Source organism: Hemitrygon akajei, chromosome 16 (genome assembly GCF_048418815.1).
Source record: "Hemitrygon akajei chromosome 16, sHemAka1.3, whole genome shotgun sequence".
Lineage (NCBI taxonomy): Eukaryota > Metazoa > Chordata > Chondrichthyes > Myliobatiformes > Dasyatidae > Hemitrygon > Hemitrygon akajei.
The window spans coordinates 72,438,466-72,462,314 of record NC_133139.1 but is presented as its reverse complement, the minus strand read 5'-3'; the positions used below and the strand labels follow the sequence as shown (position 1 = coordinate 72,462,314).

Below are 23,849 nucleotides of genomic sequence, written 5' to 3'. Positions count from 1 at the left end.
GACCTGGGAAGTCAGTAGTGGGAAATTACCAGAAGAAATTCAGCCGGACAGGATTAATCTGCATGTGGAAAGGCAGGAATTGATCAAAGGTGACGCTTAATTTATTCACTGAGTCCCCTTGGGCTGTGCCACCCAACAATTCCCCAATTTAATCCTAGCCTAATCATAAAACAATTTACAATGCCTAATTAACCTACAGACTGGTACAACCATGAGAGAAACCGGAGTACCCGGAGGAAACCCACACGGTCATGGGGAAAACATGCAAACTCCTTACGGGCAGCGGCGGGAATCGAACCTGGGTCATTAGTACTGTAAAGCGCTGTGCTAACCACTACTCTACCATGCTGCCCTATTGTTGGGGGTAGATCTGTCTAAATGATCCAAGAGAATTTATCAGGGTAAGAAAGTGTTGTGGTCACACTGAGTGATTATTCATAAAGTTTGAAGTTAATAACTCATCTCCTTCTACCTTTGGCCACTAACTTATCAATCACCCCTGCTGTGGACACTTTCTGGAGGTCCAAGATCCGTATGCTCCACGACCGCTGGACTAAGCGTGTAAATGTAGGAGGGAACTATGTTGAAAAATAAATGTGCTAGGTTTTCTAAAATTGACTCCCTCTACCCTGGGCCACGAACTTATCAATCACCCTTCATAATGGACACTGTCTTTCTGAATCACCGCTCCTTGAAGATGTCCTGGGTACTTTGTAAGCTAGTACCCAAGATGGAGCAGACTAAATTTATAACCCTCTGCATCTTCTTTCGGTCCTGTGCAGTAGCCCCCTCATACCAGACAGTGATGCAGCCTGTCAGAATGCTCTCCACGGTACATCTATAGAGGTTTTTGAATGTACAGTCGGCCCTCCTTATCCGCGAATTCCACATGCGCGAATTCAACCAACCGCGAATCGCGAAAACCCAGAAGTGCTCTTCCAGCACTTGTTGTTCGAGCATGTACAGACTTTTTTTCTTGTCATTATTCCCTAAGCAATGTAGTATAACAACTATTTTACATAGCATTTACATTGTATTAGGTATTATAAGTAATCTAGAGATGACCTAAAGTATATGGGAAGATGTGCATGGGTTATCGTGAAGCGGGATCGAAAAAAATTGGAAGTTCTCTTACTAAGTAAGTCGGAACAGGTACATCCGGTATTATTTAGCGTCAGTTAGTCAAACGTTTATCTTTGTATATAGTATATATTTCACCTTTCTATGCATATAAAAAACTTAATTATGTATGTTTCAGTGCCGAGTTCCATCTAGTGACAGATCGCTACGGAGTGCGCTCTCCACCATGTCGGGTTGATGTGGAGGATCAAAAACCCAAAACCCAATAATTAAACCACTGCATTACTTAGTAATAATTGTAGCTTTCATCAGGGCAGGGCCTTTCTCATTTTATCCTTTAAAATTGTTCCGATCGTTGACCGACGTAGACTAATCCTTTTCCAATGACCGATGGCGTTTCACCTCTTTCCGATCGCTTTATTATTTCCACTTTATTTTCAATCGTTATCGTGATTATTTTCGTGAACAGAAACACTGTGGATTCAGATCTCTACCGCTGGGTCCTAATGTCCACCGCACTGAAACAGGTTAAATAAAGTCTGGGGTTCTGCTGGGTCCTAAGGTCCACCGCATTGACACAGGTTGAATAAGGGACTTGAGCATCCGCAAATTTTGGTATCCGTGGGGGGGGTCCCAGAACCAATCCCTCGTGGATAAGGAGGGCTGACTGTATTTGTTGACATACCAAACCTCTTCACTCTCCTAATAAAATATAGCCGCTGTCTTGCCTTCTTTATAGCTGCATCGATATGTTAGGACCAGGTTAGATCCTCAGAGATCTTGACCGAGGAACTTGAAACTACTCACTCTCTCCACTTCTGATCCCTCTATGAGGATTGGTATGTGTTCCTTCGTCTTAACCTTCCTGAAGTCCACAATCAGCTCTTTCATTTTACTGACGTTGAGTGCCAGGTTGTTGCTGTGGCACCATTCCACTAGTTGGCATATCTCACCCTTGTATGCCCTCTCGTCACCACCTGAGATTCTACCAACAATGGTTGTATCGTCAGCAAATTTGTAGATGGTATTTGAGCTATGCCTAGCCACACAGCCATGGGTATAGAGAGTGGAGCAGTGGGCTAAGCACACACCACTGAGGTGCACCAGTGTTGATCGTCAGCGAGGAGGAGATGTTATCACCAATCTGCACAGATTGTGGTCTTCTGGTTAGGAAGTCGACATATTTACATTGGAGGCAGGAATAATACAAAAAATCGGTGGTGTGAGTGAGGAGGATGGTTGTAGGGGACAGGATAATACTGATCAGTTAGTATAATAGAGAGGGGATTTAGTTCTATTAAGTGTCAGGTGATGCAGTTGAGGTGTGGGACACAAGGAGTGTATGGCAGGACCATTCCATCCTGACCCCTACAGTGAAACTGGCACCTAATCCATGCACAGCACTGTTGCCAGCAGAGGACCTCCTGAACTGATCACAACTCTGGACTTGTGTGTGGGAAATCACCCCCCCATGAATCTGATTGAGTTTAATTGAGGAAGTGGCAAAGATTGAAGTGGACAGGGCAATGAATACTGTCTACGCGGACGTCAGCAAGGTCCAGCATGGGAAGCTGGTCTGAGAGTTTAACTACATGGGATCCAACAAATTTGGTTTGGTGTAAGGAGACAAGCAGATAATTCAGATTGGAGGTCTGTAACCAGGGGCGTGCTGCAGAGATGGCTGCTGGGTCCTCTGTCGACTGGATTCTACATAAATGACTTGCATGAGAACATGCTTAACATGGTGGGAAATTTTACAGATAATGCCAGAATTGGTGGCATTGTAGAGAGTGAAGATTAAAACTGGGTCAAGATTAACTGGGAGAGTGCTCCAGGGTTTGTCAGATGGAACTGAACTCACACATGTGGGAGGAGTTACATTTTGGGAAATTAAACCTGGGCAGGACTTGCACAATGAATGTGACAGTGTCCCTGGCAATAGAGAAATCCAAGTATATGGCTCCGGGCAAGTAATAATGCAGGTAGGCAGGGTGGTGAAGGAAATGCTTGGCACACTGGCCTCCATCATTAAGGGCACTGAGTATAAGAGTTGCCATATCATGTTACAACTTAATAAGTCATAGGTGACATTACACTCGGAGTTCTGCGTGCAGGTCTGGTTGCTCAGCTAGGGAAATATAAGCTGGCATTGGCACAGAGAATATTTACGCGAACATTACTGGAACTGGAGGGCTTGATTTACAAGGAGAGTGTGGACAGAATGGCATATTTTCTCTGGAGCATATGAGAGTGAGGTGCAACCTCATAGAGGTTTATAAAATCATGAGGAGCATTGAGAAGGGCCAGTTTTTATTTACCCCAGGAAAGGGGAGTCTAAAACTGACATTTGAGAGGGAAAAGTTTGAGAGAGTCAGCTTAGAGTATGGGGGGGGGGGGGGGGGGAAATCAAAGAATGAACTGCCAGAGGAAGTGATAGAGGTGTGCGTGCTTGCAACATTTAAAAGACATTTTGACAGGTATACAGATAGAAAAGGCTTAGAGCAGAGGTTCCCAGCTTTCCTTTATACCATGGACCAATACCATTAAAACAAGGGGTCTGTCAACCCCAGATTGGGAACCCCTCATTTAAAAGGATACAAGCTGAACACTGGCAAATAGGTCCAGATCAAGTCATGGACCAGATGAGCCAAAGGACCTGTCTCCTTTCTCTATGAATTGAATGCAAACAGCGAATGCCAGGCCCTTTCTGTCAAGAGCTCAGCCCTGGCTGTTGCCAAGTTACCAGTCTGGACAAATGCTGCAAACAAGGCGTCAGCGGCCGCTGTAAATACAGCGGAGAACCTGTTCAATGTGAGAATAAATCCCTCTCTCGCCAACACATACCACGCAGCTGACTTCCATTTCCCTCACTTAAAGTTTACAATTCCTTTTGAAAGTGGCTGTGAAACCCACAGCTTCACTCTATAGGGGCCAACACACATCATGAAAACAGTGCAGTAAATGACGCCTTCACCACCCTCTGCCCCACCCACAGCTCAAAGTCACTGCAAATATACGCCGTACCTGCTTACACTGGTTCCACTAATTCTGCAGGAGAGCAGCCTCGACCATAAATTCAGAAGCCCGGTTCAAACCCACCCCACCCCCAATTACTACAGGGACCACAGATACCATCTGCAGAGTAAAATCCCCAATTTAAAACAAATTGTTTATTTGGATCGCTAACCAAAAATCTTACAGAAAGCCTTCTGGTTCACCAATATCCTTACCAAGTTAGGCCTTTCTATGACTCCAGTCCCACTCACATGTTTAACTCTGAAGCGCCCTCCAAATTGGCGTAGACCAAGTTCACATTCAACTTCAGGTAGTCAGTGAATTCTGGCCTTGCCTCATGTGCCCAGATCCTGAAAGAGGAATAAAATTAAAGTGTTGAAAAATAAGGACGCACCAGTAAGTACAAAGTTATTTAAAGATGAATATACAGTCATACACATATTTATAGGGTTCTTTGCAATCTCCACTATAGCAGCCATAACTGGGAAGCAGCATCTACAGCTATCTGAAATTACACACCCACATTATACCAAATCACAGCAAAGTAAATCAGCATCTGATCATCCAAAACAACCACGGACTGACTGCAGGCCTCCAAGAGTCCCACAGCCTTGTCGTGGTTTGGAGGCTTGCATGCTTCGTTGACCCAGCTGGAATCAGGGCTTTATGCTTTGGCTCTTGGTAGGGCCACCCATGCCAAACAGGTAGAGGCCAGACTAAGAGATGCCCACTGATCCTCCACATTCAGGTGTTCAGCCTAGGCTAACAATCCTTTTCTACTTCCGGGGTGAACTATTGCTGCTTAAAACCAATGGAAACAACCCCAGTTGTGGTCAGAAGTGCCCACGGAGGAGGCACGGGTGTAGATGAGGGTTACAAGTGCGTTTAAGGAAACTGGATTTTAAACTCCCTATGCCGACTATCTTGCTGGCGAACGTGCAGTCTCTGGTGAATAGAGCTAAGGTGCTGAAACAGAGGACCGCGCATGTCCTTTGTTCCACAGAATCCTGGTTAACCCCTTCCGTACCGGATGCAGCGATCCAGATCAACAGGTTTACTATACTGTACACTGTCAAGATAGATCTACAGAGTCTCTCAAAAGGAGAGCTGGAGGAGTATGCCTCATGATCAACTCTTCTTGGTGAACGAATATATCAGTGCTGTCCCAATTCTGCTCACCAGACCTGGAATATCCCACAGTAAAGTGTTGTCCTTTTTACCTACCACGGGAGTTCTCCAGGGTCATTTTGTAGCAGTTTACATTCCACCTTAGGCCAATGTAAATCAGGCTTTAGATGATCTGAGCAATGGGATCAACATGCATGAAACAGCGCACACTAACACCTTCACCATTGTTTTGGGAGACTTTAACCAGGCCAGTCTGAAAAAAAATCACTAAGCCACTACCATCAACAGATCACTTGCAATACCAGAGGAAACAACACACTGGACCATTGCTACACCACCATCAAGGATGCCTAATGTGCTATTCCATGCCCTCACTTCGGGAAGTCGGATCACCTGGCTGTACTTCTGCTCCCTGAGTACAGGCAGAGACTGAAGACTGCAGCACCAGCAGTGAGGACCAAGAAGGTATCGACAAGGGAAGCCCAGGAGCGCCAACAGGACAGCTTTGAACTGGTGGACTGAACTGTATTCACAGATTCATCTTCGAACCTGGATGAGTATGCTGCAGTTGTTACCAGCTTCATTAAAACCTGTGTGGAAGAGTGGGTGCCTACAAAGACTTACTGTACATTCCCAAACCAAAAGCCTTGGATGAACCAAGAGGTACGTCGTCTGCTGAAGGCGAGATCTGTAACATTCAGGTCTGGCAACCCAGGCCTGTACCTGAAAACCAGGTGTGACCTGCGGAGGGCTATTTCAAGGGCGCAGAGACAATTTTGAATGAGGTTGGAGGCGACATCGGATGTACGATAACTCTGGCAAGGTTGCAAGACATTACTTCCTACAAAGTGAAACCCAATAGTATGAATGGCAGCGATGCTTCACTACCAGATGAACTCAACGCCTTCTATGCCCGCTTTGAAAGGGAAACTACAGCTGTGAAGATCCCTGCTGCACCTGATGACCCTGTGATCTCTGTCTCATAGGCCGATGTTAGGCTGTCTTTAAAGAGAGTGAACCCTCGCAAGGTGGAAAGTCTCAATGGAGCACCTGGTAAGGCTCTGAAAACCTGTGCCAACCAACTAGCAGGAGTATTCAAGGACATTTTCAACCTCTCACTGCTAAGTTCCCACTTGCTTCAAAAAGACAACAATAATACCAGTGCCTAAGAAGAGTAATGTGTGTTGCCTTAATGACTATCGCTTGGTAGCATTCACATCGACAGTGATGAAATGCTTTGAGAGGTTGGTCATGACTAGACTGAACTCCTGCCACAGCAAGGACCTGGACCCATTACATCGACTATAGCTCAGCATTTAATACCATCATTCCCACAACCCTGATTGAAAAGTTGCAGAACTTGGGTCTCTGTACTTCCCTCTGTATTTGGATCCTCGACTTCCTAACCGGAAGACCACAATCTGTGCGGATTGGTGATAACATCTCCTCCTCGCTGACGATCAACACTGGTGCACCTTAGGGATGTGTGCTTAGCCCACTGCTCTACTCTCTCTGTACAAATGACTGCGTGGCTAGGCATAGCTCAAATACCATGTATAAATTTGCTGATGATACAACCATTGTTGATAGAATCTCAGGTGGCGACGAGAGGGCATACAGGAGTGAGATATGCCAACTAGTGGAATGGTGCTGCAGCAACAACCTGGCACTCAACATCAGTAAAATGGAAGAGCTGATTGTGGGCTTCAGGAAGGGTAAGACGAAGGAACACATACCAATCCTCATGGAGGGATCAAAAGTGGAGAGAGTGAGCAGTTCAAGTTCCTAGATGTCAAGATCTCTGAGGATCTAACCTGGTCCCAACATATCGATGTAGTTGTAAAGAAAGCAAAACAGTGGCTATACTTTATCAGGAGTTTGAGGAAATTTGGTATGTCAACAAACACACTCAAAAACTTCTATAGTTGTACTGTGGAGAGCATTCTGACAGGCTGCATCACTGTCTGGTATGAGGGGCTACTGCACAGGACCGAAAGAAGCTGCAGAAGGTTGTAAATCTAGTCAGCTCCATCTTGGACTCTAGCCTACAACATAACCCAGGACATCTTTAGGGAGCGGTGTCCCAGAAAGGCAGCATCCATTATTAAGGACATCCAACACCCAGGGCATGCCCTTTTCTCACTGTTACCATCAGGTAGGAGGTACAGAAGCCTGAAGGCACACGCTCAGCGATTCAGTAACAGCTTCTTCCCCTCTGCCATCTGATTCCTAAATGGACATCGAATCTTTGGACACTACCTGACTTATTTTTAAATATACAGTATTTCTGTTCTTGCAATTTTTAAAAATCTATTCAACATACACAAGTGATTTACTTGTTTATTAATTATTATTTTTTCTCTTTCTGCTAGATTATGTATTGCATTGAATTGCTGCTACTAAGTTAACAAATTTCATGTCACACGCCGGTGATAATAAGCCTGATTCTGATTCTGACCTGGTCAAACAAAAATGTTACAGAAACAACAATGAGATACCTTTCTACATCTCTGCACGACATCTCAGTTTCCACCCGGGACTTGCATGACTGACAATAAACCGAAAGAAAGCCACTGACCCAAGGAAGGAAGGAAGCCATAAACATCACCAGATGAGGAGAACCTTCATTGTTGCCCTATGCATGAGTGGCATTGCAAGCTAAAGAAAGAACTGACTGCAGAACAAGCAATCTACAACCAGCAGTAGAAAAAGCCACCCAGGGTCAACAAAGTGAATTAAATGTCTCCCAGACTATGAAGGTCCCCAGCTCAAGCTGACAGGCCAGTGTTCCTCTTTCCCTCTTCTACAAACTGATGAGAATGAGGCTGGTGGAGAGAACCAATTGGGGGAAGGGGGAGGGCAGCTTGGGAAGGAGGAGACCACAGTGGCCTGAGCGACAACTTTGATGCCACAGAGAAGGAACTGAGTAATTTATGTAATTAGTTTTGCTAAAACAAGTGTATGGGACATTGGAAAAAATGTTGAATTTCCCCATGGGGATGAATAAAGTATCTATCTATCTATCTATCTATCTAATTCTTGTTGCTCACAGCTGAACATTCGGAGGGGTGTTCTCAGAGGAAGGTTAACATAAGACCATAACATATAGGAGCAGAATGGGACAAATTAGCTCATTCGCCTCATCTCATCAGCCATTTCATCATGGCTGGTCCATTTTTCTTGTGAGCTCCAATCTCCTGCCTTCTCCCCGTATCCCTTCATTCCCTGAATAATCATGAATCTATCAACCTCTGCCTTTAATATACCCAATGACTTCACCTCCACAGCCACCTGTGGCAACGAATTCCACAGATTCACCATTCTCTGCTAAAGGAATTCCTCCCCAGCCCTGTTACAAATGGAGAATATGAGAAACACTTCTTCAGCATATGGTGGTCTTTGCTGTCCAGTGCAGGAGCTGAGGTCTGACTGGAAATCTGATAGAGAATTAACACTCAGCTCAATATTGCAGATGGACCAGAGGAACTGCCTATGAGGTCATCAGAAACAGGCAGAGGTGGAGGACCTGCAGTCCATATCATAATTTAGCCTCTCCCTCAGCACCAGTCTCCAGCCCCGTCACCACATCTATTGACCCGCTCATGTACAGGCACTCTCCAGCCTTTAGGCCTTGGTACAGAATTGAATAATGACAGAAACCACTTCCCCATTTGTGTCATACTGACCAGACCTGAAAGAAGGTCATTTACTGAAACATTACTTCCCCCTGGATGCTGCTTCACAGATAGACACAGACTTGACAGATAGACCTCAGTACGTGCGGTTGGGAGACTGTAGGTCTGACACGGTGGTCAGCAGCACAGGGGCGCCGCAGGGAACCGTACTCTCTCCGGTCCTGTTCACCCTGTACACATCAGACTTCCAATATAACTCGGAGTCCTGCCATGTGCAGAAGTTCGCTGATGACACGGCCATAGTGGGGTGTGTCAGGAATGGACAGGAGGAGGAGTATAGGAAACCGATACAGGACTTTGTGATATGGTGCAACTCAAACTACCTGCGTCTCAATATCACCAAGACCAAGGAGATGGTGGTGGACTTTAGGAGATCTAGGCCTCATATGGAGCCAGTGATCATTAATGGAGAATGTGTGGAGCAGGTTAAGACCTACAAGTATCTGGGAGTACAGTTAGACGAGAAGCTAGACTGGACTGCCAACACAGATGCCTTGTGCAGGAAGGCACAGAGTCGACTGTACTTCCTTAGAAGGTTGGCGTCATTCAATGTCTGTAGTGAGATGCTGAAGATGTTCTATAGGTCAGTTGTGGAGAGCGCCCTCTTCTTTGTGGTGGTGTGTTGGGGAGGAAGCATTAAGAAGAGGGACGCCTCACGTCTTAATAAGCTGGTAAGGAAGGCGGGCTCTGTCGTGGGCAAAGTACTGGAGAGTTTAACATCGGTAGCTGAGCGAAGGGCGCTGAGTAGGCTACGGTCAATTATGGAAAACTCTGAACATCCTCTACATAGCACCATCCAGAGACAGAGAAACAGTTTCAGAGACAGGTTACTATCGATGCAATGCTCCTCAGACAGGATGAAGAGGTCAATACTCCCCAATGCCATTAGGCTTTACAATTCAACCGCCAGGACTTAAGAACTTTTTAAAAGCTATTATTAATGCTCTTTGAGATAGTGTTTTAGATGCATATCATATTTTTTACTGAGTTAAGTATTGTATGTAATTAGTTTTGCTACAACAAGTGTATGGGACATTGGAAAAAAAGTTGAATTTCCCCATGGGGATGAATAAAGTATCTATCTATCTATCTATCACACGAGTATTTACAACACATTTCCAGTGACTGCAGTGTTTGGGTCTTACTGCTCCAGAACATTTCTCTCTCCTGCTCTCATTCATATGCTCATCTTCAAAGTCATCAAATGACTGGGCCTCCACAGATTCGAGGGTACAGAGTTTCAAAGTGAAGACATCTCATCACCCTCATTTCCCAAACTGTGCCCACTGGTCCTCAGTATCGGGGGAAATCTGCTGCCACACAGGACTAGGAGCCTGGAGTTAACCCCGACTTCTGGTAACTTCTGGTGACCCACGATTAACCCTGACCTCTGGTGACCACCGTTGACCCAGGGTTATCCTTGACCTCTGGTGACAATCAGTGACCCAGGGTTAACCCTGACTTTCGGTGACCTCCAGCAGCCTCTGGTGCTATATGGCGTGCCCCTGTCCCGCAGGTATTGCATTTTCCTCCCTCAGAGACCTCCTGGGTCGGTGAGTTGGCCCGGCGCAGGTTGCAGACAATGTGCGAGTGGTGGGAGACATGAGGAAGAAGTGATCGAAGGAAATCAGAATCCCCTCATTGAGCAACACTTTATTTTATAAGTGAAAGACTGAAGAAGTGACTGCAAAACTGTGAATTCTGGAAGCTCCCTCTCATCCCTGACTTTGGAGAAAACAGCTCTGGTCTTCTCACCATCTCATCCTGCAAACCACCACCCCTGCGCTGATCTCCACTGCACAGTCTGTGTCCTCTATCTGGCAAGAAGGCAACTCTGCACTTCCCCATCCCTTCATTCAGTTCCTCACTTAACAAAGTACACCTTGCTGCTCTTAAAAGTTGGCCGACAGTGACTTTTATACAAGCACACACCACTCCCTTTGAATATTAACACTGCCAAATGCTTCGCCACTGAACAAGTACATTATTTGCATGCCAAGCTGGACAAGACATACCAGACAACACACGCTGGAACGCTGCGTGCAGCTCTGGTCACCGCACTATAGGAAGGATGTGAACAAGCAAAAAAGTTTCACAACCATGTTGTTGGAACTGGAGAACTTCAGAATCAGATTTATTATCACCAGCATGTGTTGTGAAATTTGTTATAAGGACATAGGTTTATGGTGAGAGAGGCAGGATTCAAAGGGGAACTGAGAAGCTTTTCCAGAGAAAGTGACAGATAGACGTTCGATCTGAACGCCACTGCTTGCTTTCATTGCTTGCAAAGTGTGTGCCTTTTTTTCTCTGCTTTCTGGGTGTTAGTTGGCCTTTTTTTAAAAATAGGTTTTTTGGGATTTCTTATTTTGTGGCTGCCTGTAAGTAGACAAATCTCAAGGTTGTATATAGTATATGTGCTTATAAATGTACTTTGAAGCTTGAAGCGGTAGAGGCTGGTACAATTACAATATTGAATGACATTTGGACAAGTACAAGGGTGGGACAGATTCGGGGGACTATGAACCACACACAAGCAGAATGGACAAGCTCATGTAGGTATCTAGGCCAGCATGAATTACTTGGACCGAAGGGTGCGTTCCCTGATTTTTATTTGTGATGTATATAACTGACGGATAAAAAGGCAGGTGGGTGGGTTAGTAAGTTTGCAGGTGACACGAAGATTGTAATTGTGGACAGAATGTAGGACTGTCAAAGGATAAACCAGGACATAGGTCAGTTACAGATATGGGCAGAGGAATGGCAAATGGAGCCTGGTCTGGGCAAACGTGAGGTGTGAAAGGGCACAGCCAATGGCCTTAAGCATTAATGTAGGGCGATCTTGGGGTCAAGTCCATAGCGCTCTGAAAGTGGCCATGATAGGGTAAAGAAGGTACATGATATGCTTGCGTTTATTGGTTAGATATAGACATAAGTGATGAAATCATGAAAACTTACTCTTGGAGTACTGTGTACAATTCTGGTTGCCTGTTACAGGAAGGGCGTGAAGGATTTGGAGTGGGTGCAGGTCTAGATAGAGGGCATGTGCTATAGAGAGTCTGGACAAACCTGGGCTATATTTCCTAGTACCGGAGGCTGAGGTTTGACCTGATAAGAAGTGCACACATCTGTGAGAGGCACGGATATGCTAGGAAGTCAGAATCATTTACTCAGGGTAGAATTGTCAAATACCTGAGGCTATGTGCTAAGGTAACAGGAGATACGGACAATTAAGTTTTAATTTCACTCGGAGACCGGAGGATTCCTGGAACAGGCCGCTGGGGTGGTGGTGTCTAAAAGACTGTTAGACAGTCACATGAATATGAAGGGAATGGAAGGATGTGGATCATGTACAGGGAAGAGAGATTCAGTTTAATTCAGTGCTATGTTCAGTGTAAACATCGCAGGCTGAGGATTTGTTCCTGTGCTGTACTGTACTACAGTATGTTCCATGCTGTGTATTACTATGACTCTAAGCCCACATTTTTCCATTGAATACTTCATCTGCCATGTTATGCTCACTCCCTGTGAAGTCTTGTTACAACCTCCCCCTGACACACAATCCTGTCTCGTGCTGTATCGTCAGTGAAGCTGGAAATACAACACTTTGGCCACAGAATCAACTGTCCGATATCGGCAGTAGATGAGCTCAGATTCCTGCAGTATCCTGAAACCCGGCATCAATCCATTTACCCCCTCACCTCACAGCTGTTAATTACTTCACAATCGCCTTGTGCGGTACTAATTAAATTCTGTAATTTAGAAATATGAAAGGCGATGTATATGTAGAAATTGACTAGCATGGGTAAAGCCTAGTTAAACAGTCAAGATTATGAAATAGTTAACAGATGTTTTTTCCAGGGCCCATTCGAAGGGAATTTAGTAGTGCATGGGAGGTTCAAGAATTTGTCCTATATTCTGCCATTAAAGAATTGTGTAAAGCTGGGTTGTGTAAAGATAGTTGAAGCAGGTAGTCCAGAGATGAGGTACGGTGAATAGGATGAACATTGGACAGAGTTGTTGGTGCACTTAGTGAGCAGAGGTGTCAGGATGAAGGTAGTCACTGGGAAGTCAGTGGTGGAGATCTACATTTAGGAGGGGTTGCAATGGTTGAGAGGAGAGCTTGTACATTAGCAACCAGGAAGGGGTTATTAGAGTTGGGGAAATATGGATGTTGATAGTTGGGGTGTTGTCAAATGGTGATTGGGTTGAATGGCGAGTTGAGGGATAAGGGATGTTGCAGTGAGAGTTGTTGGCAGAGAAGAGATGAGAGTTAATCTTAAAAATGACTTGCTTAAGTCTGGTTCTCAGCATCAACCCGATATGACGTTGCAGGCCATAGGCTTAAATGAAAATTCTGGGAATGGCGTCTAGGTGCGCAGTATCCCTCAATACAAACAACCCACATCCTCACTCAAACGTTGAATACTGTAGATAAGCACAGATCCCTGAAGTATCCCACAAACTGGGAAAGATCCACTTACCCCACTCTTGCTTTCTGCTCAATAATCAGTTCCTGGCTTGCTCATCTCGCTCTTCTAATGGGAACTTTCCAAACATGGAACAGTGCTATAACAGGCCCCTCAGCCCACAACAGCTTGATTGTACCAAACTATTTAAACTAGTAACTAAAAGCCTAACTAAACACATTATGCTGACACAATGTCCATCTCCATCCATTCTCTATCAAAAATCCCAATACAGCACACCTACTGGCTCCCTGATCACTCTGGTTATTCAATCTTCATAGAAGTAAGCAGAATCTGTCTTTAAGTCCACGTTGACTCTATCGGTCCTATTATTTTTCTGTTACTTCAACCTTCATTTTAGATCCCAAAGTTCCCTGTGCCACTCACGAGGCCAAAGGTCAGTGATTCCCCATTTTCTCCCTCCTTTCTGAAATGGCAAGGGTGCATTATGAAACCTATCGAATATTGAAAGGCCCTGATAGAGAGAATGTGGAGAGGATGTTTCCTATGGTGGGGGAGCCTAGGACCAGAGGGCACAGCCTCAGGATATAGGGGCATCCTTTTAGAACAGAGCTGAGGAGGAATGGTGTATCTGTGGAAGTTGTTGCCACAGGTGGCTAAGGAGGACAAGTCATTGGGTATAATTAACGCAGAGGATGGTAGATTCTTGATTAATCAGGGCATGAAGGGATACGGGGGCTTAAGGGGAAAATTACAGAGCAGATATGATGGGCCAAATGGCTTAATTCTGCTCCGATATGTTATAGTCTTATTTGCACCCTTCCAAACTGCTATCTGTCAAAACCTGGAACATGACAACTAGAACATTCAGTCTGTAAAGACCATAAGATATAGGAACAGAAGTAGGTCATTCAGCCCATCGAATCTGCTCCACCATTCAATCATGGGCTGATCCAATTCTTCCAGTCATCCCCACTCCCGTCTTCTCCCCATACCCTTTGATGCCCTGGCAAATCAGGAACGTATCTATCTCTGCCTTAAATACACCCAATGACTTGGCCTCCACAGCCGCTCACAGCAACAAGTTTCACAGAGTTACCACCCTCTGACTAAAGTAATTTCTCCGCATCTCTGTTCTAAATGGACGTCCTTCAATCCTGAAGTCCTCTTGTCCTAGAATCCCCTACTGTGGGAAATAACTTTGCCATATCTAATCTGTTCAGGCCTTTCAATATTTGGAATGTTAAAACCCTCTCATTTCCTGCATTTCAGCTCTTTTACATTTGTAAATTTCCAAGCACACTAACTCCCCTTGCAGTATTTTCTGTGCAAATAATCCATGGCTCAAGATGCTGCGGGACCCACTGAACTTCTGCAAGAGTTTTTTTTTGTTCATTGGAAGGTATGATGCAGACAAATGGTGGTTATCATTCAAAAAAATAATGCACAAGTTGTTTAAAACAGAACATTCCTTTAATGACACAGAAACCCATCAGGAAAATCTACAAATTCGCTGCTCTCATTTCCCATTGGTCTATATTCTGCCAAAAATTCTGGCAACCTTTCTCCCTATCCACAGCTCCACCAACATTCATGTTGTCTGCAAACTTACTAATCAGCCCAACTATATTTTGGCCCAGGTCATTTTAATCACGAGGTTCCAGCACTACAGAAAACTACCGGTCACTGACCTCCAGACCACCATAACTCTCCTCTCTGTCCAGATCCCTATAAATGTCAATTAAATCTTCCCTCAGCTTTCACAAAAGTTCCACCCTTTATAATCTGTCCTTGCAACCCTAGATCTCCATCACAGAACCATAATCTTTTCTTCTTGTCTTCACGTCCTTCCTGCAATTTGGAGATTAGAACTGAAGGCAACTCTGCAGCTGACGCAGAGCCCATTACATGTACAGAATCAGCACTAACCCCCTTGCTTTTGTACTCGAGGCTTCTAATTATAAAGCACAGAACACTGGACGCATTCTCAACTTCCCTTTAATGGTCTTTGGAACATCGTAAGGGTTGCTGGATGTTTGCAGATGTCTTCATTTGGAGTTCCAGCCAAAAAGGAACACAAGTTGCTGGGGCAGGGAACAAAGTATGAAGAATGATTGGGTAAAGTGGAACCAACAGAACCAACTCCTTCTCAATTCACTCCTAGAAATCAGTTTGATTGGCGACCCAGCACGCAAGTACAATTGTGAAGAAAGCACGGCAGCTTCCTTAGGAGCCTGCAGATTCAGCATGACATCTAAAACTTTGAAAAACGTCTACAGATGGGTAACCCTCAGGCTCACGTTCATCTAGGAAAACAGCGATCGGCCCCGCCAAACTGGGTAATCGCGTTTGTGTGGATGCGGTGTAATGTCCCCCCCCAGTTACAAACCCACAACGCAGAATATCAGACAGTACACCATATACAATTAAATGATAGACTTTATGAATCTTAATCTGAATATACGGTTAGTAATGAAAATTTTAAGAAGGCCCAAGTCAAGTCAAAGTCACATTGGAGCTGCCTTCCTGAGTTTGATAAGTGAAACTACACTGTACCTACAATATTTCTACTTTATATAGGGTGTAAATTTATCCTATCATTCCTGCTTTTACTATATGTTAGTGTTATTTTAGGTTTTATGTGTTATTTGCTTTGATTTGGTAGGGTTTTTTTTGGGTCTGGGAACGCTCAAAAATTTTTCCCGTATAAATTAATGGTAATTGCTTCTTCGTTTTACGACATTTCGGATTATAAACGGGTTCATAGGAACACTCTACCTTCGGATTGCGGGGGAAACCTGTACTACCCCACAAACCATCAGGCTCTTGAACAAAAGGTGTTAACTACACTCACTTGCCTATCCATTCAGCTGTTCCCACAGCCAATGATCTCACCTTAAGGACTCTTTATCTCGTTATTTCTTGCTGTTTATTTATATTTTCATTTGCACTGTCTGTGGTCTTCTGCACTCCGGGTTATCTTTCATTGATCCTGTTATAGTTGATGGCCTATAGATTTGCTGATTGTGCCTGCAGGGAATTGAATTTCAGGGCTGGATGCAGTGGCATATATGCACTGAAAATAAAATTTACTTTGAACTTTTGGATAAACACCCTGTTTCAGGTAGAATAAAGAACGGAAGAATTTAACAGTTACACATCACACAGCGCAGTACAAGCCCTTCAGCCCAAAATGCTGTGCAGAACTCTTCACCCTCATGGTCAATCTAACCTTTCCCCTCCTGCACAGCTCCAAACTCTCCATTTCTCTTGCATCTCTGCGAGTCTCTTAAATGTTCCCATCACATCAGCCAATACTGTACCGTCACCCTGGCAGTGCACTCCAGTTCCCCACCACTCTGCGTGCAGAGACCTACCTCTGAGATCTTTCCTCTCCTCCCCCGGTATTGTCCACTGACGCCCTTGGTGCTAGATGCCCACTCTTTATCTCTGCCTCTTATGGTCACGCAATCTTCTATGAAGTCATCTCTCATCCTCCTCCACTCCAAAGGGGAAAGCCCCAGCTCACTCAGTCTTTCAGTATCTCAGGAGGTGACACACTGGGCTGTGAGAACTGTTTCCTGCCTTTGCCAACAGAATACACCACGGACTCGCGCTATCACAGCTCAGAGCTCGCAGCTCGATCCCAGGAGTTCGTACGTTCTCCCCATGGGATGCGTGGGTTTCCTCCGGGTGCTCCCGGTTTTCTGCCACAGACCAAAGGCGTACCAGATACTTGGCCATTGTAGATCGTCCTGTGATTAGGCTAGGGTGAAATTGGGGCAGCGTAGCTCGTAGGGACTATTCCGCACTGCATCTCCAAATAAAAATATACACCAGAGCCCACCAGTAAATCAGCCAGAGGTGGATAACCGCAGACCCATTGGCTTGTTGATAATTGAGTCTGTGTTTGAGGGAATGTGAGCGATAAAATAAATAATGTACAAACACATTCTGAAAATCCCAAATAACTGGTTCAGCTCAACCAGCCACTGGCCTGTTCCACCAAGGTCACCAATGCCCAGGAGAACAAATAGGCATTTCCCAAAGAAAGGCAACAGCACTTGAGACATCTCTGCCCAGAGTGACAGACAAGGTGGTATAAACGTGGCAGCAGCTGCCAGTGAAAATAGATGAGGCAGGTAGAGCGTTTAAAAGGGACTGGGAGAGTTCACCTTAGCTGGCATGGACAAGTTAGGACCAAAAGTCTCTTTAGCTGCTGTGAGAGCACATCACAAAGATGAAATACTGAAACAGAATTTGCAGGAACCAATGGGGTAGGGTGGAGGGGTTGTGGGTTTGGGAGGAGGGAGGGGAAGCTGGAACGGGGGAGGGACACAGTGTCGGTGGGGGAGGGGGAAGACAAGGCCGGGAATGACGGAGGAGGTGGGGGGGGGAGAGACATGGTCGGGAGGGAAGGTTAGAGGGGAACGAGGACGGCAAGGATGGTGGGGAAAGAAAAGGACGGGTCGGACGGTGGGGAGAGAAAAGGACGGGACGGACGGTGGGGAGAGAAAACGACGGGACGGACGGTGGGGAGAGAAAAGGACGGGACGGACGGTGGGGAGAGTAAAGGACAGGACGGACGGTGGGGAGAGAGAAGGACGGGACGAACGGTGGGGAGAGAAAAGGACGGCAGGGATGGTGGGGAAAGAAAAGGACTGGATCGATGAGAAAGACGGTGTTGAGGGAGTCGAGACGAGGTCGGGGGGGGGGGGGAATGGACAAGGAGCTGGGGGAGGGGGTAGTGAATTCTTTTGTCTGAAACTGTCCGGCTGCAGAAATGTGTTGCGGGATCGGGCGGTGAAGGAGCGGGGCGACGGTGTGCGAGTGGGGTCGGTTGCTGGGCGTGAGAAGGGTCTGTGTGCAGGGAGGGGTCGGATCAGTGATCGGTGTCGGGTCCATTCACCGCCGGCCGGGAGACCCGGACTGCGGTTGGTGCCGCCGACCTGTTGCTCAACGTTCCCGACTCCGGCAGGGCGACTGAGCCGTTTCCTGCACCCGAGCCCCACGGCGCAACGCCACATTGACACCCATCCCTCCGGTTACTCACAGCAGCTGCTCCCGAGCCCGTTCCCGCCGCTCCGTTCTCCAGCAGAACCCCGCCCCCGGGGCGGAGACTCCGCCCACTGGGCCAGAACCCCGCCCCCCGGATCCAGAACTCCGCCCACTGGGCCAGAACCCCGCCCCCGGGGCCAAGACTCCTCCCACTGGGCTAGATCCCCGCCCCCGGGGCCAAGACTCCGCCCACTGGGCCAGAACCCCGCCCCCGGATCCAGAACTCCGCCCACTGGGCCAGAACCCCGCCCCCTGGGCCAAGACTCTTCCCACTGGGCTAGAACCCCGCCCCCTAAATCCAGAACTCCGCCCACTGGGCCAGAGCCCCTCCCGCCTGACAGGAATGTCACCCACATGACCAGAGTCCAACATCCATGACCTAGTACCACACCTCCACACCTAGTACCCCAGGTTCCTCCTAACCATCAGCACCCCTTTATCCTACCACCCATCAGAAACCTGCCTCTCCTCCCTCAGCCACTGATGATCGGCCAATCTAGGCCCCTCTGCCCACTGTGCTATCAATCATCAGAGAGTGCGGTTCATGCAGCTGGGATCACATGCCCTTCTGCTGGAACCGGAGAAACAGGTTTACCTGGAAACGCCAATGGGCCACAAATTGACATAGGAAGATCCCTGTGAGGGATGGAATACTAAAATATTCAACAGGTCTGGCTGTGTACGCTCAAAATGGCATGCACCTACTTCGGCCTTCCAAACATCCTGACCCACTGCCATTTGCCATTTAACTGGAATCCATCTCCCTGGCCTTACATTAATCAATGGAGCATTTGGACAGTAACACACATCAACCTATCGTTCATTGACTGCCCTTCTGTCTTCAATAATTCCAAGCAAAGTCCTCATAAAGGGTTTTGGCCCGATCATTGACTGTTTATTCATAGATGCTACCTGAGGTACTGATTTCATATAGGAGCAGAAGTAGGCCATTTGGCCAATCAACTCTGCTCCACCATTCAATCATGGGCTATCCAATTCATCCAGTCGTCACAACTCCCCTGCTTTCATCCCATATCCTTTAATGCCCTGGCTAATCAAGGACCTATCTATCTCTGCCTTAAATACACGCAATGACTTGGCCTCCACAACTGCTCGTGGCAACAAATTCCACAGATTTACCACCCTCTGACTAAAGTAATTTCTCCGCATCTCAATTCTAAAACGACATCCTTCAATCCTGAAGTTGTGCCCTCTTGTCCTAGACTCCCCTACCGTGGGAAATAACTTCGCCATATCTAATCTGTTCGGGCCTTTTAACATTCAGAATCTTTCTATGAGATCCCCCTCCTTCTCCTGAACTCCAGGGAATACAGCCCAAGAGCTGCCAAACGTTTCTCATACGGTAACCCTTTCATTCCTGGAATAATTCTCGTGAATCTTCTCTGAACCCTTTCCAATGCCAGTATATCATTTCTAAAATAACGAGCCCAAAACTGCACACAATACTCCAAGTGTGGTCTCACAAGTGCCTTATACAGCCTCAACATCACATCCCTGTGATTCTATACCTCTAGAAATGAATGCCAACATTGCATTCGCCGCCTTCACCACCAACTCAACCTGGAGGTTAACCTTTAGGGTATCTTGCACAAGGACTCCCAAGTCCCTTTGCATCTCTGCATTTTGAATTCTCTGCCCATCTAAATAATAGTCTGCCCATTTATTTCTTCCACCAAAGTGTATGACCATACACTTTCCAACACTGTATTTCACTTGCCACTTCTTTGCTCATTCCCCTAAACTATCTAAGTCTCTCTGCAGGCTCTCTGTTTCCTCAACACTACCCGGTCCTCTACCTATCTTTGTATCATCTGCAAATTTAGCCACAAATCCATTAATCCCATAGTCCAAATCATTGACATACATCATAAAAAGTAGCAGTCCCAACACCGGCCCCTGTGGAACTCCACTGGTAACCAGCAGCCAGCCAGAATAGGATCCCTTTATTCCCATTCTCTGTTTTCTGCCAACCAGCCAATGCTCCACTCATGCTAGTAACTTCCCTGTAATTCCATGGACTCTTATCTTGCTAAGCAGCCTTGTGTATGGTACCTTGTCAAAGGCTTTCTGAAAATCCTAGTACACCACATCTACTGCATCTCCTTTGTCTATCCTGCTTGTAATTTCCTCAAAGAATTGCAGTTGGTTTGTCAGGCAGGATTTTCCTTTCAGGAAACCATACTGGCTTTGGTCTATCTTGTCATGTGCCTCCAGATACTCTGTAATGTCATCCCTAACAATTGATTCCAACAACTTCCCAACCACTGATGTCAGCTAACTGGTCTATAGTTTCCTTTCTGCTGCCTCCCACCCTTCTTAAGTAGCGGAGTAACATTTGCAATTTTCCAGTCATCTGGTACAATGCCAGAATCTTGATTCTTGAAAGATCATCGTTAATGCCTCTGCAATCTCTACAGCTACTTCCTTCAGAACCCGAGGGTGCATTCCATCAGGTCCAGAAGATTTATCCACCCTCAGACCATTAAGCTTCCTGAGCACCTTCTCAGTTGTAATTTTCAGTGCATTTTCTTCCAGGCGTGGTGCACCTTTGCTTGAGAGACTGGTCATAATATTTCACGTATGTTGCAGGGTTGTTTTGGTTTCAGTAGGCTCATTGAGTGGCTCAAGGACTAGAGTGAGAGGAAGAGTTTCGACTTGCAAGACAATGATTTCAGTTCAACAGGATTCATTTAATCCTAGAGATCTATGAAAGCAGGTCCACCATCTGCACCTTCATCTTTATCCTCCCCACATCTGGCCCCAGATTCTACCCTTTCCTATGTGCATAGGGCACTTTACATTGGCCAATTAATCTGCTCAGTTTTGGGAGGGGGTGAGAACGAACCCATGCATCACAGTATGTGTAAACTACCCAGACTGTCATAGACTTCAGCATGGGTGTCACAAATAACCGTGGGTCAACTGCCTTAGAAGAATAACCAGATGGCTTGAGTCGCAAAAAATAGATTGAGGTGCTTTTATTTACAAAAATAGTGGAAAAACAAAAACCTGGACGTCCACATCAAAACAAGAAAAAGAATGAAAAAAAGATACAATATATATACAGCTTGCAATTGTCACCTGTCTGGCTAACAGCCACCCTCAGACTAAACAGAAAAAAACAACCCAAAGCCTTGGTAACCCGAGGCTCATACCTGCTAAGCCCCTCCCCCTAGACCAACCAGAAGCTAATTAACTCAATTATCTTCCATGTCACACAATCTGAAACTCTACTGCCAGTTCTCACAATAGACACACATACCTCATTATAGGAGTCACCATTTCCCGATTAAATAACTTAAATGAACCCCAAAACTTTACCACAAGATGAGTAATTAGGTAACATAACTCTTGAGCAGGATGTTGCTGCCTCGATATCAGACAGCTCGATGCAGCAGCTCTGTTTCAGACCCAGTGACTGTGGAGGAGAGAAACGTCACACTATCACGACACTTCGGCAAAACACTTATTGGAAAGATGAATATGAATAAATTGACCTGAGATAATTAAATTGTGACATAGTGAGTTTCTTTTTTTCATACCTGTTACTGCTGGGGATGAGTGTAACATTGTGACTGTTGCTTTATCGTGATGGGTGCACTCACCACAGTGACAGAGCGGAATAATGTGTGTGGATGACCCCTGGAGTGTTTTACTGAATGTGCCATGTGCCGTCCGAAATCAGTGACGGGCCTTCATCACAATGAGCCTGGGTCCCTGGGGCTGAGAGACAGCACCTCTGTGCCACAGAACTCTCTGTTAGTGGCAAAAGGAACAACATTTGCAGTGATGGAAATCTGAGTGAAAAGCAGAAAATCCTGGAGACTGTCACCACCATCTGTGGAAAGAGAAGAGTTTCAAATCAATGATCGTTTGTCAGATTGGCTTTTGAAGGGTCTTAGAACTGAAACGTTTTTTCGTGGCAGAGAGGATGGGGGGGCAGAGAGCAGGGGTGGTGGAGGGTGTGGGTGGCCGAGAGAGGGGGTGGCAAAGGGGTGTGGGAGCGGAGGGAGTGTGCAGGTGAGGGGGTGGGGCAAAGAAGTGGTTACGACAAGGGAATGGGGGATAGAGGGGAGGTGGGAGGAGAGAGAGAAGGGGAGAGGGACATTGTTAGAGATGTCAGCAACCAAGAGATATCAAATAATAACAGTTAAGGAAAAGGACCAAAGGAGAGGAGAGATGTGCAGCAATTAGAGTCTGGAATATGTGGTCGGGGGTCTAGTGGAGCAGATTCAACTGCAGTGTTCAAATGGGAGGAAGATGAATTAATTTGTGGGCTGTGGGGAGAGGGTGAGAAGCAGGCACCAACACACGGGGCTGGGAGAGACTTGAAATTCTCCAGGGCACAGAGGGGAGCGTGTTGTGAGATCACCAGTACACCAAAGTAGGGGGAAGGTTGGCGAATGGCTTCAGAGAGAAGGAGTGTTTGGAACAAGACCAAAAGGAGCTGGAGGTACTCAGCAGGTTAGAAAGCATCGGTAGAGGGAGATGGACCGTCGGTATTTCAGGCCAACACCCTTCACCAGGACTCAGTGTTGGATCCTTGCGAGATGCAAAGCGAGGGATAAAATGTCAAATGTTGCCCCTCCAATGACAACATGGCAAAGGGAGTGGGCAAAGGTGGGAGTCTCACAGCAAACAGGCCTTTCAGAATAGCAAGGTGGGAAAGGTAGGGATGTTACAGTGTGTTGAATGTGGGAACTGAAGAAGTGGAAGGTGAGGACAAGTTATCCATATCCCGGCTGCGAGGAGAAATCCTGGCATCAAAGGTCAGAGAGACATAACTCAGATAGCATGCAAACAGGCACATTGGCCTAGCTCATTCAAGCTAACCCAGATGCAAGTCCCAATTGTCCACATTGGATCCATATTCTTCTGAGCCCCTCCGACCCATGAACCAAATTCCTCTAAACCATATACCACATGTCGCCATGTACGCTGACATTGGCGGAACCCAAGTGCGGAGGAATGACAGACTTGGTAGAGTCAGTGACGAGAGTTCATTCGTAATAATTCTAAAAGAACATTGGTGGCTTGGGAAGCGACACCGCGAGGAGTAACAATCTCAAAACTAGTACCCTGTAGTTAGCACTAACTGGGCATCCACTTAAATCATACAAGTAACATGGAATCCCTGAACAGATCAAAATGAACTTAACGAGTTTAAACAGAAGGCACCAGGAGACCACCTTACAAGGAGTGAGTTACTCAAGATAAGCACAAGGAAGTCTAAATGATTAACAACTGGCATTAAACAACAATTAACCAATACAGATGCTCTAAAAAGCTCAGAGCCCAATGCTCTCCTGTGCCTTGCACAGGTCCGAAGAACTCATTACAGGGGCCCCCTCCCTATGGCTGGCACCTGACAGGCCCAGGGAGACCTGAAAACTCAAAATCCAGGGACAACTCGGAAGACCTGGGA

At 46.1% G+C, this 23,849-nt stretch overlaps 1 protein-coding gene across 6 annotated transcripts in view; it reads right to left on the bottom strand.

Annotated features, from left to right (window-relative positions):
• The window catches only part of LOC140740179 (lysophosphatidic acid receptor 2-like), a 64,996-nt gene extending 43,291 nt beyond the window's left edge, over window positions 1–21,705 (bottom strand). Inside the window, exons 1-2 of one of the 6 annotated variants that reach the window (XM_073069165.1) lie at window positions 21,687–21,705; window positions 4,311–4,445 (exon numbers count right to left, since the gene is read on the bottom strand). The gene's annotated coding sequence lies outside the window, so the exon portion shown is untranslated. Of the gene's footprint in view, window positions 1–4,310; window positions 4,446–16,722; window positions 17,273–18,294; window positions 18,340–18,398; window positions 18,505–21,686 lie in introns of those variants that run through there. The other 5 variants (XM_073069166.1, XM_073069162.1, XM_073069164.1 and 2 more) reach the window with 5 other exon arrangements.
• Between the last annotated feature and the right edge of the window lie 2,144 nt (window positions 21,706–23,849).